General features: G+C 40.5%; 1 protein-coding gene across 9 annotated transcripts in view; it reads right to left on the reverse strand.

The window, feature by feature from the left end:
- dmd (dystrophin) overlaps positions 1–18765 on the reverse strand; it is a 1714977-nt gene that overhangs the window by 1235817 nt on the left and 460395 nt on the right. The window lies entirely within an intron of this gene.

Consider the following 18765-nt stretch of genomic DNA (forward strand, 5'->3'; position numbering starts at 1 on the left):
TTTGAAATACCATGTTTAAGTTTGAAATATTCATTTTACTAATCAACACTTACTGCATTTTATTAATACTCACTGAAGCCTTTCAACTCAGGACTGCAAGGAAGTGGCATTGAGCAGTGTGCTAAATTTCATAGAAGGATCCTAACCTAATAATTGCATTCTGAAAAAGTTCATAAAACTGAACAAGCTCAAATCCCCAAATACACGTTGCAAATAACTGGCAGTAACAATGGCTAACTATCACCAAGAACCATTTGTGACATTTTGCACTCTAATTAAAATAAAAGTTTTCAGGAAGTAGTCCCTGCTGCGTAGCCTCAACTTATTTATATTGCTAACATTTCTTTAAAAGGCATTATTTATTAGGCAGGATATCTGTTACAGCAGTTTTAATATAAAAATCACTTAACTGAAAAAAAATCTTTTTAAGCAGATGGTTCAGTTCAGAGAAGATTTTTTTTAAAAAAGGTACATGTATTTAAGTTAGAGACACAATAAAAGGGAAATTGAATTTTCAGATCTATTATAGCCCTTAGTTCATAAACTCCCAGTGGATCATTGTCAGGTGCAGAGGAAAGTTCTCTCTATTTGACCTTAACATTGTGCCTCTCATCCCAACCTATTAAGTACGCCCTCACTCCACAATGACATTTCCATTATCCACATAAAGTTATTTTTGTGTCAACTGAATTTAAATTTGACTGCACCAAAGTAATTTCCTGTAGAACCCTCATCACTGTTAGGTGAAGAAATCTTTATTTTGTTATTCTAGATTGGCTTAAAACTCCATGAATAAAATGAGTGTTCTAACCTAGTGTATGCATAACATAAACTTTTTCAGATCCACCCTGAATTATTCATCTTCATGGGAACAAAGGTTAGTTGTAATATTTACAATAATTAACCTATAAGTACAAAATCAAACTTTGAGATTCTAGGGCTCATCTGAATAGTTTAAATTTCTAATGAAGTTAGGGCAATTCTCCTCAGACTTACTGGGTAGGATTTTATCCGGAAACCATATAATCCTGCCCGAAGTCAAGGGATCTTTCCACCCCTCGCCCACCCACTCTTGAAGATGGTTGACCTCTTGAAAATGAAAATGGATCTCTGGGAGCAGAGATCAGAAGATGGACCTCCTGAGATAGAAGATGGATGTTCAGGAACATTCTGAGGCTGGAGTATGGACCCCCTCCAGAACAGCAAATCTGTAAGGTTCACCTGCAGAAGCTCCACCCACCCACTGCTGTTGTGTTCCAGAGTTACCAGTGACTTCCAGATGCAGCCCCAGGCGTTGTTCAAGTGAGTCGCAACATCTACACACCACACTGCTCACACTGGCACATTTTCCCCACTGGCACCACAGAGAATCAGATGTGATTGGTTTGGCCTTCATCTGCATCCATGAGTGTGATGGTAGTAAGTTTCATGCCAGCCTCCAGTGGGTTTCCTGAGCAGCCTTGGCAGGCAGCAGAAGATCCTACAGTAAATTCACTCTGGCGTAAAAGTGATTTTATGTTTTGCACCGAATGCTATCCACTTGCCACTAACCCACCAGTGGGGAATTGGAAGAATTCTGCCCCAACTTTTTAGTGCAGCAGGCAGCGAGATTCTCACACCGGTTGATTTGTAGAGTTTGCATGGCATCTCCCAGCACTGGACTTTTGGGGGCATCAGCTCCACGCTGAAAATTGATAGAGAGGCATAAAAATCATTTACACATTCATTTGAATTTCATTTAAATTAGATTAGCAGGTCCAGGACTGAAATCTCTGGCGGGGGGGCGGGGGGGGGGGGGCAGGGGGTTAGAGCCTGGTGGAGGTGTCCCGCTGCTACTCTGTAAACAGGATCGGTGAAGGAAGGAGGTAGGCCGGCGATTGGGTCAGGCTATGAGCCTACTGGGGGGCTGGCACTGCGGGTGGGCTAGCAATCAGGAGGCAGGCAATGCCAGGCCACTGCATGTCATCATTTTGGTGCTGACAGATCGGCGCATGCACAGTTGGTCCACACAGCAGTATACTGTTGGCCTCTCCAGCAGGAATAGATCCCATCCCCAGCTTTATAATGAAATACACGTGAGTAACCTTGCAGTGCACAGAGTGTGGCAGAATCTTCTCTGAACTCCCACTGATTAAAAAAAAGAGTGTGAATTACTCCAGTTTTCACGCAAATTTGAGACTTAGAATTTTTTTGGGAGAATTCCGACCATGTTGTCTCACCTATTTTTCAGTTCACAGTCTCTCTACATATTCCAGTAGAGATTGGGGTTTAGAAACATCAACTGTAATGAAATGAAATGCCAACATATTTCTGAAGTCAGAGAAGACTCAATGACATTTGTGTATAGACCTGAAGCTCAAGATTAATATGACCCTTTCCTTTTTCATCATGGTTTGGAAGTCCTGAAATGCCAGTGTCATGCACTCTTCCAAATATTCATAACCACATAAAGCTTTTTGTGTTACTATTTAAATTAGTTTCAAATGTTACATCAAGCCCCTACCTCTGTCACCCTTGTGCCTTATTTTAGGTTGATCCATGTCTCATTCTTTCTATGCCAAATTGCTCTCCTCCTCCTAATTTGCTCCATTTTACAGAGTCTCAATAACCACAGACTAGTTGCCCTTGGATAAAGTAACATACCAGTGGCCAACCACAACCATACACAACAGAGGACAGTTAAAAGGCAACAAAATGCAATTCGTATTTTGAATCGGAACATGCCATGACATGCCAATAAAATTAACAGTTAGTTAACTAGACACTGAGGCTTATAAGGTACAATTGACCAAGTGCACAATTCTTGCCAGCAAAGGGAAATCACCAGTGATGGGGGGAGTAAAAATTCCTGCAGCAGGAACACCACTGCAGCGCCACAGGAGAAGAGGTCAGATATTGGGACAGGTCAGTAGTTTTCTAAACCACATCTGGGGCAACAAAGTCGACAGGGCTGAAAATGTGCATTGTAAAGAATAGAAAAACAACAGTTTTTTATTGCACATCTGCACAATAAATGTCAATAAAAATATCACAGATCAAATATCACATTGTTGACATACAGACATCCTGTAAAAATAACGCAGTAACAATATTCAGGATCTTCAATTTTCAGCTGATGCACCTAAACTGTGCTGTTTTAAACTTGCAAAAGAAAAATTAGTAACAGAACCTGAATTAGCAAGTGCAAGAAGAGCAACTTTATATTTTGTGCTCTCTCGATTTTCTTAGATTCCACTATAAATGGGAAAGAGACACTGGCAGTTCAATTTTTACATTTTTCTTTCCAGTTGGTGGTAAATAAACATCTTTAAGGATAGAATTGAACTGAGCAGAGTTCCCAGCTAGTCAGGGCCTAAGGAGAGGCAGTAGGTATCAGCAGGCTTTAAAGGTCTACTCTCTCAACCAGACTGCTATGCTCTGCTTCCTCACCCACAGCTATATGCACTCAAGCAATAAACGGACAGCAAATTGGCAACCGGCATCCTCTTGAGATAGAGATGGAGCTATAGGCCTTCCTTCAGTTTCAATTTCCTTCTATTATATTGCCCAAAAGGGAAGCGCAGACCTCAACGACTGTTACAAATCAAATATATTTTCTCATTTACAGAAGGGCTGCTCAGTGATCTGAACAGAAAACATATAATGGCTTAGGGTTGACAGTCGTCAGTCAATGAATGACACCCACCATTACTTAAACATAAGAACAGAAGAAATAGGAGCAGGAGTAGGCCATCTAGCCCTTCGAGCCTGCCCCACCATTCAATAAGATCATGGCTTATCTGAAGTGGATCCGTTCCTCTTTCCCGCTTTCTCCCCATAACCCTTAATTCCCCTGTCTATCAGAAATCTATCTACCCGTGACTTAAATATATTCAACGAGATAGCCTCCACCACTTCAACGGGTAGAGAATTCCAGAGATTCACCACCCTTGGAGTGAAGAAGTTCCTCCTCAACTCCGTTCTAAAGTGCCTCCCCCACCCCCCCCCCTTATTTTGAGACTGTGCCCTCTAGTTCTGTTTTCCTTTCTAAGTGGGAAGAACCTCTCCACCTCTACCCTATCTAGCCCCTTCATTATCTTATACATCTCTACAAGATCCCCCCGCAGCCTTCTAAACTCTAACAAGTACAGACCCAGTCTAATCAATCTCTCCTCATAAGCTAACTCCCTCATCTCCAGAATCAACCTGGTGAACCTTCTCCATACTGCCTTCAAGGCCAATATATCCTTTTGCAAATAAGGGGACCGAAACTGCACACAGTACTCCAGTTGTGGCCTCACCAGTGCCCCTGTACAGTTGTAGCAAGACCTCCCTGCTTTTATACTCTATTTCCCTTGCTATAAAGGCCAGCATTCCATTCGCCTTCTTGATCACCTGCTGCACCTGCAGACTGAGTTTTTGCGATTTGTGCACAAGGACCCCCAGGTCCCTCTGCACTGTAGCATGCTGCAGCTTTTCACCCTTTAAATAATATTCCCTTCTACTATTATTTCTACCAAAGTGGATAACCTCACATTTGCTAACGTTATACTCCATCTGCCAGGTCCTCACCCACTCACTCAGCCTATCCAGATCTCTCTGCAGACTTTCCGCTCCCTCCACGCAATTTTCTTTTCCACTCATCTTCGTGTCATCAGCAAATTTTGTTACATTACACAGCCCCCTCCTCCAGATCATCTATGTAAATGGTAAACAGTTGAGGCCCTAGCACCGATTCCTGCGGCACGCCACTAGTCACCAAGTGCCAACCAGAAAAGCGCCCATGGATTCCAATTCTCTGCTTCCTGTTAGATAACCAATCCTCAATCCACGGTAACACTTTACCCCCAATTCCGTGTACCCTAACCTTCTGCAGCAACCTTTTGTGAGGTTCCTTATCGAACGCCTCCTGGAAATCTAAAAACACCACATCACCTGTTCCCCTCTGTCTACCACACGAGTCACATCCTCATAGAAATCCAATAAATTCGTTAAACACGACTTCCCCTTCACGAATCTGTGCTGTGTCTGCTTGATCAAACCGTTCTCTTCAAGGGGTCTTGCCATTTCTTCTTTGATGACGGATTCTAGCATTTTTCCAATTACGGACGTTAAGCAAACCAGCCTATAATTCCCTGCCTTTTGTCTGCTACCTTTCTGAAACAGCGGCGTAACATTAGCCGTTTTCCAATCCTCCGGCACTTCCCCAGAGTCCAGTGAATTTTGATAAATAATTACTAAGGCATCCACTATTACTTCTGCCATTTCTTTCAGAACCCTGGGATGCATTCCATCTGGTCCCAGGAACTTGTCTACCTTCAGTCCCATTAGTCTATCAAGCACTACCTCTCTGGTGACAGTAACTGCATTAAGGATCTCATCTCCTACCATCCCTTCATCTTTAATATTCGGTAAGCTATTTGTGTCCTCCTCCATGAAGACTGGCACAAAAAACGTATTTAATGAGGAAATGGCTGAGGCTATTAATTTAACTAAATTAGATTAGTGAATTCAATGTCAAATCTGAAAGAGAGGCACACAGAGAGGAAAAGAGTGGATTAAGAGAGTGACCAAAAAAAGGCAAAAATATATTTTTATGAAATTATAATTTTAAAAAATCTCCACAACAATTAAATGCTAAAGAAATGAGATTCCACACCTGCTAACAGTTAATTTCCAGGGATGAGGACGTTATTTGGCAGTAAATATGTCTTACTACAACACTGAAAAGGACACTTGGATTGAAATGAACATCGGCTAATTTTATGTGATAAGTTTAATTTATATTTAGCAAAGGAAGTTCATAATGCTCACTGGGAAGCCAATCCCTTTGTTTTTTCTTCTCCCCTCCCACTTTCCCTGCCTCTGCACTTGTTCAAAAACTGCTACCTTCCAAACTTTTTCTAGCTCTGATTAATGGTCATCCAACTGAAACATTAGCCACTGTTTTCCAGCCCTTCAGCTTGGCAGGATGTTCTAGTCCTGCCGACTTGAATGGAGATTTCAATGAATTACCAGCCCCACCAAGGGGGAACCTGCAAATGGGGGAGGTGTTCGAACCAATGAGCTTTATGAACTTCATATACGTGTATGATAAAATGAACTAAACTCATCACAGAAAGTAAGCCATTGTTCATATCAATCTGTCTTTTTCAATGCTGTAATAAGACATATTTATTGCCAAACAACTTCCCGTCATTGGGGATTGATTTTTAACAAATGTGAAATCTCATTTCTTTTGCATTTAATTCTATTCCAGCCATTAACTCCTGTTTGTCTCTCCTCAGGTGCTGCCTGAATTGCTGAGTATTTCCAGCTTCTTTATTTCATACCCAGTTTACCAGAAACCTTTCCTCCATGGTTTAACAACTTAGTCTGAGTGTAGTGTCTTTCACATGGAAAATATCACAATGTACTTCACATGAGCATTATCAAGTCAAATTTGACACCGAGTCACATAAGAAAATATTAACACAGGTGACCAAAAAAATTGGCCAAAAAGATAGATTTCATGTAGCCTGTTAAAGGAGATGGGAGGAATAGAGTGGTGATGTGGAGATGTCAGTATTGGACTAGGGTAAACACAGTAAGATGTCTCACAACACCAGATTAAAGTCCAACAAGTTTATTTGGTAGCACAAGTGTCAATGAAAATATCACGGATCAAATATCACACTTTTGACATACAGACATCCTTTATTTGTGCTAACAAATAAACCTATTGGACTTTAACCTGGTGCTGTGAGACTTCTTACTAGGAATAGAGTGGTTCAGAACCTTTGGGAGGTGATTCCCAAGCTTAGAGCCTAGACAACTGAAACCATGACCATCAACTATGATAATCAAGGATGTGCAAAAGGTCTTAATTGGAGAGTGCACAGAATTCAAAGGATTGTGGTGCAGAGTAGGTGACATCAACAGCAAGGAGCCAAACCATAGAATCATTTGTAAATAAGTTTGTGGGTGACACAGTGGTTAGCACTGTTGACTCTCAGCACCAGGGACCTCGGTTCGATTCCCATCTTGGGTCACTGTCAGTGTGGAGTTTGCACATCCTCCCTGTGGCTGTCTGGGTTTCCTCCGGGTACTCAGTTTCCTCCCACAATCCAAAAGACGTGCTGGTTATGCATTGGCCATGTTAAAATACCCCCTCAGTGTACCCAAACAGGTGCCAGAGTGTGGCGACTAGGGGATTTTCACAGTAACTTTGTTGCAGTGTTGATATAAGCGTACTTGTGACATCAATAAATAAGCTTAAAAAAAACTGAAGCTAGAATTTTAAAAGTGAGTTTTTGCTGCTGCCAGAGTCAACGTGGGTCAGTGAGCACCAGGAGCGACGGCTGAACAGAAGTTGGCATATCAAACATACACTGTGGTCCAGATGCAATCTGGTAATGTTTGTTTGATTGTCTGAGACACAAACAATGGTTGCAAAGCAGGCGGGTTATACAACGGGCAGGCGAACTGATCACCCAAATTATTGCCACAGCAGTGAAAGTGAAAACTGTATTTGGCATGAATTAAATGGTGTTCAGAGTTGGAGTTAAGCAGTGTCAGTCAGCACGGGCTTTCAAATGGTAGGTCATGCTTAAACAACTTTACAGAATTTTTACAAGCCAAGTCAAGGCAATGCAATGGCTTTGTGTTTTTTCTAAATGGATTTTTATAGCTATCTGATGAGTGAAAACTATCATAACAAACTGAAGCTGCAAATTACAATTTATTTTCAGCATCAGTGGTGTCAGTCATTCTTGTAAGTGACCTGAACATCTTGATTTTATGAGAGTTGACACACACTGCCCTACATCAATGACAGCATGACCCACCCCTAAAGGAAAACCAAGCAAACACTTTAATATGAAACAAACTGCTGTTTTATTTTGCGGTAAACTAAGTGTGCAACAGACATTATGAACACATTTGCTTAATTCAAACAAACAGCTCACCTTTGCACAAAATAGAGAACACCCCACACCAGCCCATAGTGATGGATTGTTTTGCTACATGTAAGCAAATGGTGATTCTAACTTTCTCACCAGCATTTCTGATCTTTTTTCCTCAAAGGCTTTCACCACTTTCCCTTCAAATCTGATTGCCCTTGCAGCCTTCCTTTTTTCAGGAACCTTATCTATTTCGGCTGCAGCATCTCCCATCTGTTCATATGTAGACAGAGATGATGAGATTTTCCAATATTAAAAACTTTACAGGTTTCTTCAGCTTATCGTTTAATTTAAGGAAATGTGTCATTCCCATAATTTACCTTTCATTTCAGTGCCTTTTTAAGTATACAAGAATACATTTTACTTTAAAAAACATACTAAGTGCAACTCTTATTTACCAACCTTGCCTGTGGCAAAATTGGTTTTTAAAAAAAGTCTTGAACCTGTTAAAATTGGACCTGGCTCAGGAAGATTGGAATCAAAAATTGGCAAGCAAATAATAATTGAGCATAGGAGGCCGATAATTCAGATACATATATGAGTGGGATGTGAAGGAAGAGCATCCAAAATGAGAGCTTCTTGAATAGCTTTGGCTATAAAAACCATAAATACATAAAATTTATGTATTTTGATGATTGTAAGCTTCTTAATACAGTAGGAAACCTAGCTGAAGAGAAAAAGAACAGAGGAAAACAAAATAAAATGTGAGGAGCAATGAGAAAGTATGAGAATAGATAAGTAGCTAACATAAAAAGGAGTTCAATTCTCTTTTGTAAACATAAAAATAGTTAAAGAATAGTCTTATAAAGGGTGGGCCCTAGAGGTGTTGTGGATACACACAATGCATGGATAAGGTACTAAATGTGTACCTTGCATATACCTTCAAAGAAGAAGAGGATTCTACCATGTCACAGGCAAGGAGGAGGCATGGAAAAATTGGATAGTATGGAAAATCTTGAGGAGATACTTCAAAGGTTGGCAGTGCTCAACAGTAGAAAGGCCACCCAGTCCCGATGGGATTTGCTGAGGCAAATAAGAGGGCAAATTGCAAAGGTTCTGGCCGCAATCTTCAATTTTCCTTGTATATGGTAGCACAGGTGATAGAACAATCAAAACAGGAAGCAGAATCCTCTGTATTGATTAAAAGAATACATTTTGTTGAAGCTTTTTTGTCTTGCATCCATCAAGGCAATCACATGAATACCAATTTCAAGGGAAAATAACAACTTTAAACTCAGAGAGTACTGATATCTTCTCACATAGTATAAAATATATCTGTGGTCAGTCACACCACTTTCTGAAGCCAAGTGACCAATGTCATTCAAAACATTATCCACGGATATCTCATCAACTGCTTCCTTCTATCCCTCCACCTGTAAATGCTTGTTACACTATGAGCCAACTGGTCTCATAAAAGCTCTGTCTTTCAACTTGGACTTCCAATCTCCATTCTCAAAGAACTCACCTTGGAATGTCCTCCCAAACTATGCTTTCATTTGGATATCTTCCACAAGGATCCAGCCCATGGTTTCAGTGTTTCTATGGGGCAGCTGCTTCCTGCCAGCTGCTAAAACCTTGTGATTGGGAAGCTGGGAGGCAACATGAAGTACATATATTAAATCTGGGATTAACTTCTCTGTGCTCCCTCCTGAGAATTAAGATCAAGCCCACAAAGTACATATTGGCCTGTTCTGTTGTCCCCTACCTGTGGTGTGTACCACTTGGATACAATGAAGCAATCTTGTTGAAGTTACAAGCAAGTCTTTGTTAACATTGCTGAACTATGTACTACATACAATGTTCAGCAACATTCACAACTCCTCAGATACTGATGTTGTCCCTGTCTAAATGCAGCAAGACCTGGATGATATCCAGGCTTGGACTGACAAAGTGGCAAGTAACATTTGCACCACAGAATTGCCAAGCAATGACCACCTCCAACAACAGAAGATCTAACATTCAATGGCATTACCATCACTGAATCCTCCACTGTCAACATCTTGAGGGTTACCATGCTAGCACCTGAACTGGACTAGCCATATAAATACTTTGGCTACAACAGCAGGTCAAAAGTTAGGAGTCCTAACTCAGATTCAGACTCCCCAACACCTGTCCACCAACGCACAAGTCAGGAGTGTGATGGAATACTCCCCACTTGCCTGTGTGAGTGCAGCTCCAACAACACGCAAAAAGCACGACACCATGACAAAGCAGTCTGCTTGATTGCTACCCTTCCTATAAACATTCAATCCCTTCACCATTGATGCACAGTAGCAGCAATGTGCACCATCTACAAGATGCATTGCAGGAACTTACCAAGGTTATTTAGGCAACACCTTCCAAGCCCAGGTCCATTGTTATCTAGAAGGGCAGGGGTAGCAGATACTTGGGAACACCATCACTTGAAGCTTCCCTCCCAAGTTACTCACCATCCTAACTTGGGAATATGTTGCTGTTCCTTCACTGTTGCCAGGTCAAAATACAGGAACTCCCTCCTGGACAGCACTGTGGGTGCTGTATCTACACCTTAGGACTGCAGCAGTTCAAGGTGTCAGTTCATCAGCACCTTCTCAAGGACAATCAGGGATAGGCAATAAATGTTGGCATAGCCAGCGACACCCACATCCCGAAAATTAACGAAAAAGAGATGATGCCAAATTTTACGTAATCGTAGCTGATATTTTCAGAATAGGCCATGTCGGGGATTAATTTAGGTCATCTTGCATAATAGAGACAAGCCAGGAATTCACTTTTACAATTCCTAACACAGTACTAAAAAATCCCAAACCTCATAAATTTAGAATTAGGCCACAAACAGAGACCGTATATTGATTGGAGGGAAAACTAATCAAAATAAAGGAGGTGTCTCCTTGGCCATTCTCAAATATCTTCAGATGTCCAGGGCTTGACAATGCCATCAGAAATCTGTCTATCATCTCAGCATAGGGACAGTACAAAAAGTGGGGATACTTTAAAGTAAGTGTCAGCAGGGTGGTATTCCTACAAAAATAGTAGGAAAAGAAGGTATCATAACATTTTCATGGTCATCATATTACAGGGTTACAAAACAGCATAACAGCTGTTTGAAATCACTGAACATTATGAACTATACATGCTGAAGCCTCTTTGATCTCAGGTGTACATTAATGATTTATTTGCATTTTCTTTCCATCCATGTGCCTAAACTAATGCCTGATTGGAACAATGCAAACAACTGCTGACAATACAATTGTATGGAGAATAACTCTTACTGACTTTAATTGAGTAGCCTACCATCTATTGCTTAAAATACCAGTTAGAAGCCTTACTGCTTACAGTGATTAATAAGAGTATGTTTAAAAGCTACCATTTTGCTTTGTGCCAAAATTGACATTTTTTTCTTCATTTACAGATTTCTGCACTTCTGCATTAATTATTTATTTCACAAGCTAATATTTCATGCCAGGTTTTATTTGTATTTTTATGGAAGAATTATAGCATCAGAAAAACAGGTCCATGTTGCAAAAATCACAATTTTTTTTTCTAATTTAAATATAATACTGGAGCGAATGGATAATGAAATATATTACAAAGCAAAGTCCATGAGATTGATGAAATATAAATGGCGTCAGCTTATTGGGTCATGCAATCCCTTTGCTGCATTGCTAAAGAAACTTAAATTTTGTCACATATCAGAACACTAGATTTTCCAAATGGTTTTTTCTAATGGGCTCATGCAGATTTTTTGCACAGGCTAATTTTGAGAGACAAAAAAACTATTGCATAAAATCATCTTTGTTATCAGAGGGTGTACTAGCTTGTGTAAAAATGTACGGTAGCAAAGATTATCTGAATTGAATTGATTTATTATTGCCACGTTTTGGAATACAGTGAAAAGTAAACTGTAAACTGTTACAGACAAAACAGACAATTCACAGAGTACTTAGGACAGAAGGAAAGAATAGGGTGCAGAATATAATGTTGCAGTTACCGATAGGGTGAAGAGGAAGATTAGCTTAATGTGTCACAGGACCATTCAAATGTCTGATGGTCCAACTGACATTCTTGAGTCAGTTGGTACATGTTTTCAGTCTTTTGTAATTTTCTCCCGACGGAAGAAGGTAGAAGAGAGTATGTCTCGTGTGCACGAGGTCCTTCTTTAATTATGCTGACTGCTTTCTCAAGTCAGCAGGAAGTGTAGATGGAGTCAATGGATGGGAGGCTGGTTTGTGAGATGTACTGGGCTTCGTTCACAACTCTTTGTAGTTTCTTGCAGTCTTGGTCAAAGCGAGCTATACCAAGCTTGATGCAACCGGAAAGGATATTTCCTATGGTGCATCTGTAAAAATTAACGAGAGTTGTAGTAGACGTTGAATTTTCTTAGCCTTCTGAGAAAGTCGAGCTATTCAATCTTTCCAAGAGGAGAAACAAACTAACACAGTTGATATTTTAACTTATTTTACTATTATGGTTGTCTTTGAGTTTAAAAACAAAACAACAATGCCCTTCTCCTACTTAGGCAGTCCATCAGGATAAAAGATGACTCCACTTCAATGAGCTCTGAGATAGCTGATAAATCCAATGCATGAGTAGACTGCCACATGCAGGCTGCTTGAGGTTTTTGCACTCTCTCCAATGACCCAACCCTGTCTCTACATGTTTCTGGGAAAGTCCCTTGATGTGACCGGTGCCTTCCAGAATGAATGTTCTGCATTTTGCTCTGTCACAGGTTAGGGACACCCAGGAATCAATGAGGATGTTTGACCTCTTCAGAGATGCTTTGAGGACATCAGTAAAGAATTTCTGCTGAACTCCTGGGAGTCTCCTTCTGTGACTAAGCTCAGAGTTAAGCAGCTCCTTTGGGAATCTGGTGTCAGGCATACAAATACATGTTCTACCTAATGGAGCTGGTTTTAAAGGATGCTCGGGATGTTGGTTTGGTGCAGGACATTGATGTTAGATTGCCTTTCTTGCAAAGATGCCACATATGGTAATATTAGTGCTTTGAACTGCATGCAGATCCCTGAGTATTAACTTTTAGATGATGATTTATTACTGTCCATGGAATCACTCTGCTTTGCTATGTCTTTCTGACAACTTCAGATGAGTGACTCAAATTGAGCAAGACAGTTAAGAAATACTTTCTAACAAAAATGACTAATCTCACTTAAACTGAAAAGCTTTATCTCTCTCTTCAATATCAGGCCAGAAAAATGTTCTTTGGACTTCAGTACCAAAATAATTTGCTTACTTTTTGACTCAGCCTGGTTTTTAACCCAATCGGTGCAATGATGGAAAGAAAAATGCTAATACTAACATACATCAAAGCACACTTATTTCTGGTATAATTTTTGCAAATCTTCACTGCACCCTTTCCATGAATCTAGAGTATTTCCTGTCTTCCAAAGCATAACAACTACTTATATCTGTGTAGCACCTTAAATATATTAACATGCTACAAGTCACCATAAAATAAAATATTATAAAATAAAATATGATACTAAGCCACTTTAGTAGATATTAAGTTGACTGATCAAAAGCTTGGTCAAAAGAAGTAGGTACTGAAAAGTGTCTTCAAGAAAAAAAAGGTGAGGTAGAGAAATGGAGAACATAAGGAGGGAATTACAGATCTTTGGCATGGGCTACTGAAGGTATAGTGACCTGTGAAGTATTAAAATCGGGATGTATATAAAAGAATTAGAGGAGCACAGATATCTCAGAAAGTTGAAGGAATTTATAGAGGCAGAAAGGGCCGAGGTGATGGGATTTGAGGGGTTTGAAAAAGGACAAGACCTCAATTTTAAATATTACATCTGTAAGCTAACTAATGCCCTGCAGAAATTCAACATCACTTTCCTATTCTTATATTCTGCAGCCCCAACATGTAAAATTTAGGCTACCGTTTGTCCATTCATAATCTTTTCTCAGCACACATATACTTATCAACATCTATTATGTGCCTCTACAGATCTTCCTGTTGACTGCCAGAACGGCTGTTCCTCTATTCTGTTATACCTCTTATCAGGTATGTTTCATTCCAAACTTATTTTCCTAAAACTGTAGAACTTCACCACATTTAAAACTGCCCTTTCCATTGTCACCTTTCAATCTCTTGCATTCATCTGCACAACTGCCATATTTTTCATTTTGTTTTCATTTTCCATGCTTCCCAAGTTTGCACCATTAGTCAACCCTTAATCAGATTCCTCTTGTGTCTATGTTCAAATCAGTTTTAAAAGTGGAAAAGAAGAAATCCAGCACGGATCACTGAATGTATTCAGATAATGTGAAAAAATGTGGTTCCCCCTGATCATTGCCCCCCTAGTTGGGCAGCATGATCGGTGCAGGCTTGGAGGGCAGAAGGGTCTGTTCCTGTGCTATAATTTTCTTTGTTCTTTGTTACTTTTTGTTCCCCAGCTATTTTGCTATCTGTCTATTTGACCATATTTTAATGTTAGGCTATGCACATCATTTATTGCCCAATCCTCACTGCCCTGAGGTACTGTGGTTCAGAGATTATAGGCAGAGGAGACCTTCAAATCAGTCAAACAGGGCCAGATTTCAATTCAGGCCCCCAAGGGAAAGCATCATGTTTAACCCACTATATGAATACAGGTACAAGGTCAAGAAATAGGAGAAAGTTAAGACTATGTTTCATAATTCACAAAGCATTTCTTAAAATATAGAGGTTCAAATTTTTGAAAACTGCCAGTTAAGCTAATTCAAATGAGTTATAAAGTGTTGCTCTTAAAGAGGTTAGGATTTTGATTTCTTAAAAATCCCTTTACAAACAGAGGGCAACAGTTCTACATCCCTAAGGAAAAAATCACTGTGGTAATCCACTAAGATGACGTGTTTCTAACATAGACTTGATATCAGAAGCACCTGAAAAATCAGTATGATTAAAAAAAATCAAAAGGCAAAATTGTTGACCCAGAATTTGCTGGACCGGACATCTTACAGTTAGCCCATATTGTTCTTGTATTCTTCAACTCAAAAAAGTTGGTACCGTTAAGTTGCTGAAAAAGTGAAGTGATAAAAGGCAACAGGGCACCGAGGACTTGACTGAAGAAGAGGACAGCGTGGCTCTGAACCAATGAGTTTTACAGTCTGAGAAACAAACAGGGAAAAGACCGACAGGATAAGTGAATTGGAGTGAATGCATCCATTTCAAATCAGGTTCAGGAAGGAAAAATATAAGATTTGGTTAAAGAGGAACGACAAATTGGAAAAAATAAAATATGACATTTAAAAAAGATCACATAAAACAATTCCAATCCAATGAAATTAAATTCCATACTTTTGTTTACTTTCTGTGCAAGTTTGACAGTCACTAACAATTATCACATTAAGATTATTCAAACTATTAATTATTGAACTCAACTTTCGGTGACACATTTAACGCGCAATTACTGCACACATGCAGAAAATTCATGAAAACACAAGGAGGTTTTCACGCAGCAACTTGTGGTGATTCACAATTCACGGTGTTTGTGGGGGTGGGATCTCTTCCTCGTCACAGGATACCGGCCAATTTGCATGTTAATAATGGTGCACATTGTTCACACACCTGTTTTCTTTTCTCCCTGCAAATTCAGGACTTTTTTAATATTTATGCCAGTTAGGATAAAAGTTCACAATCTAAAACTGGGAAAGATAACACATCATTTCACACAACCTTTTGTGTCAGATGTCAGGGGAATTTTCCCATCCCACCCACCATGGGAATCGTAGTGGGCGGGGAAGTGATGCAAAGGTCTGTTAATCTTGGGCAGGATTTTTGGGCGAACGTGGCCGAAAAACCCTGCAATAAAACACTAGCTGTTAGTGAGAGAACAGCATCTGTCTTAGCATACGTCAGGAGTCTGAGTACAAAGACTAAGTCTGCCGAGACTCAAAATCCACACTGCAACAATCCTGCCCACTTTGCTCTTACTGCGTCCCAGCATCCTGCCAAAAAGCTCAACCACTTTCACTTGAGCTGCATTCAGAAGCTTCTGAAGATTACATAACAAAACAAAATACCAGAGACTGAGGAGCTGATCTGAGCTGGCATGTCAAGCATCCACACCGTAGTGAGACAGTCACTAGTGGTTTGGAGTGATCAGATAGTCAGAATGCCTGACACTTGCTTACGAAAGTGAACCTTCCACGGAGAGTGCAAATTAACACAGTCTCATGGTGGTCAAATGAAGCATTGCAAAAACACTCTGAATTCTTCATTCAAGGAGTTTAGAAATAAACTTGGAGTCCTTGGCCAGGCCTGCTACACCTAATGCAACCAAGTAAAAAGTGACTGGGTACATAACCTTAGCAGTCACCTATGTACTCACTGGAACTCTATCAAACACCCAAGCAATGAAAACAGTCACACTCGCTGCCACAAAGAGATTAAGAATCTGCAACGTGCAGCTCCAAAGCCATAAGTGACACGCTAAAGACTTGTGTGGTTCCTGAATGGGATCGATTGATCACATTTTGTTGGCAATTTTAAGTCCATAAGAAAGTGTGCATGTGTGTGAATGTGTGCGTAGAGAAGAATGGCAGTATCGATTCATGATAGCATTACAGTAATATACTGGAGAAAGAGGAAGTTCCAATGTTCCAGAAGGTCAAGGACAGAATTGGTCTGGCTAGAGGTAAGGAATGGAAAAGGAGCAATAACATTGATTGGTATCAAATATAGACCACCAACAGTAGAGAAATAAACTTGCTATAATTATAGAATAATTATCAATCAATTATCCAAAACAGACCGAACAAAGAAAAGTAAATTGCAGCACAGGAACAGGCCCTTCAGCTGTCCAAGCCTGCACCAACCATGTTACCCGACTTAACTAAAATTCCCTACCCTTCCAGGAACCTCTATTCCCATCCTATTCATGTATTTGTCAAGATGCCCCTTAAAAGTCACTATTGTATCTGCTTCCACAACTTCCCTTGGCACCCACCATCTTTAGTACAAAAAATCTGCCTGGTACACCTCCTTTAAAACCTGCCCCTCACACCTCACCTTAAACCTGTGTCCCCTAGTAATTGACTCTTCCACCCTGGGAAAAAGCTATCCATTCTATCCATGCCTCCCATAATCTTATAGACTTCTATCAGGTCGCCCCCTCAACGTCCGTCATTCCAGTGAGAACAAACCAAGTTTCTCCAACCTCACCTCATAGCCAATGCCCTTCATCTCAGGCAACATCCTGGTAAATCTTTTCTGTATCCCCTCCAAAGTCTCCACATCTTTCTGGTACTGTGGCAACCAGAATTGAACACTAAATTCCAAGTGCAGCCAAACTAAGCTTCTATAAAGCTGCAACATGACTTGCCAATTTTTAAACTCAATACCCCAGCTGATGAATGCAAGCATGCCGTATGCCTTCTTGACTATCTTCTCCACCTGCATTGTCACTTTCAGTGACCTGTGTACCTGTACATTCAGATCCATTTACTTATCAAAGGTTCTGCCATTTACTGTATATTTCCTATTTGTATTAGACCTTCCAAAATGCATTATCTCACATCTGTCCAGATTAAACTCCATCTACCATCTCTCCGCCCAAGTCTCCGACTGATCTATATCCTGCTGTATCCTCTGATGGTCTTCATCATTATCTGCAAATCCACCAACCTTTGTGTTGTCCGCAAACTTACTAATCAATCCAGTTACATTTTCCTCCAGATCATTTATATATATTACTAACAGCAAAGGTCTCAGCACTGATCCCTGAGGAACGCCACTTGTCATAGTCCTGCATTCAGAAATGCACCCTTCCACTGCTACCCTCGGTCTTATTTGACCAAGCCAGTTTTATATCCACCTTGCCAGCTCCACTCTGATCCCATGCGGCTACACCTTCTGCCATGTCTGCCATGAGGAACTTTGTCAAAGGCCTTGCTGAAGTCCATATAGACAACATCAACTGCCCCGCCCTCATCAATCATCTTCGTCACTTCCTTGAAAAACTCAATCAAGTTAATGAGACACGACCTCCCCTTCACAAAACCATGCTGCCTCTCATTAATACGTCCACTTATTTCCAAATGGGAATAAAACCCGTAAATAAATTCCTGGGATAGGAAAAATGCAAAGGGACAAGAGGGAAGAGAATTCTGGCAATGTGTTCGGGATAATTTTCTGCAGCAGCACGTTTTCAGTCCAACAAGACGACAGACACTGGTGGACCTGGTTCTGCAGAATGAGTTTGCCCAAATGGATCAAATATCAATGAAAGTGCATTAAGGGGACAGTGACTGTAAGTACATAAGAACGTAAGAAATAAGAGCTGGAGTAAGCCATCTAGCCCCTTGAGCCTGCCCCGTCATTCAACACAATCATGGCTGATCTGATAGTGGTTCAGTTCCACTTACCCGCCTGCTCTCCATAACCCTTAATTCCATTATTGATCAAAAATCTACCTATCTGTGACTTAAACACATTTAACGAGGTAGCCTCCACTGCTTCAATGGGCAGAGGATTCCAAAGGTTCGCTACCCTCTGGAAGAAGTTGTTCCTCCTCAACTCTGTTCTAAACTGACTCCCCCTTATTTTGAGGCTGTACCCTCTAATTCTTGTTTCCTTTCTAAGTGGAAATAATCTCTCTGCTTCTACCCTGTCTAGCCCCTTCATCATCTTATAGGTCTCTATGAGATCTCCCCTCAGCCTTCTAAACTCCAATGTGTACAGGCCCAGTCTCCTCAATCTCTCCTCATAAGTAAACAACCTGGTGAACCTTCTCTGCACCCCCTCCAAGGCCAATATATCCTTTTGCAAATAAGGGGACCAAAATTGCACACAGTATTCTAGTTGCAGCCTCACCAGTACCTTGTACAGTTGTAGCAAGACCTCCCTGCTTTTATACTCCATCCC

This window comes from Carcharhinus amblyrhynchos, chromosome 15, assembly GCF_965287045.1.
Source record: "Carcharhinus amblyrhynchos chromosome 15, sCarAmb.v2.hapA, whole genome shotgun sequence".
Classification (NCBI taxonomy): Eukaryota; Metazoa; Chordata; class Chondrichthyes; order Carcharhiniformes; family Carcharhinidae; genus Carcharhinus; species Carcharhinus amblyrhynchos.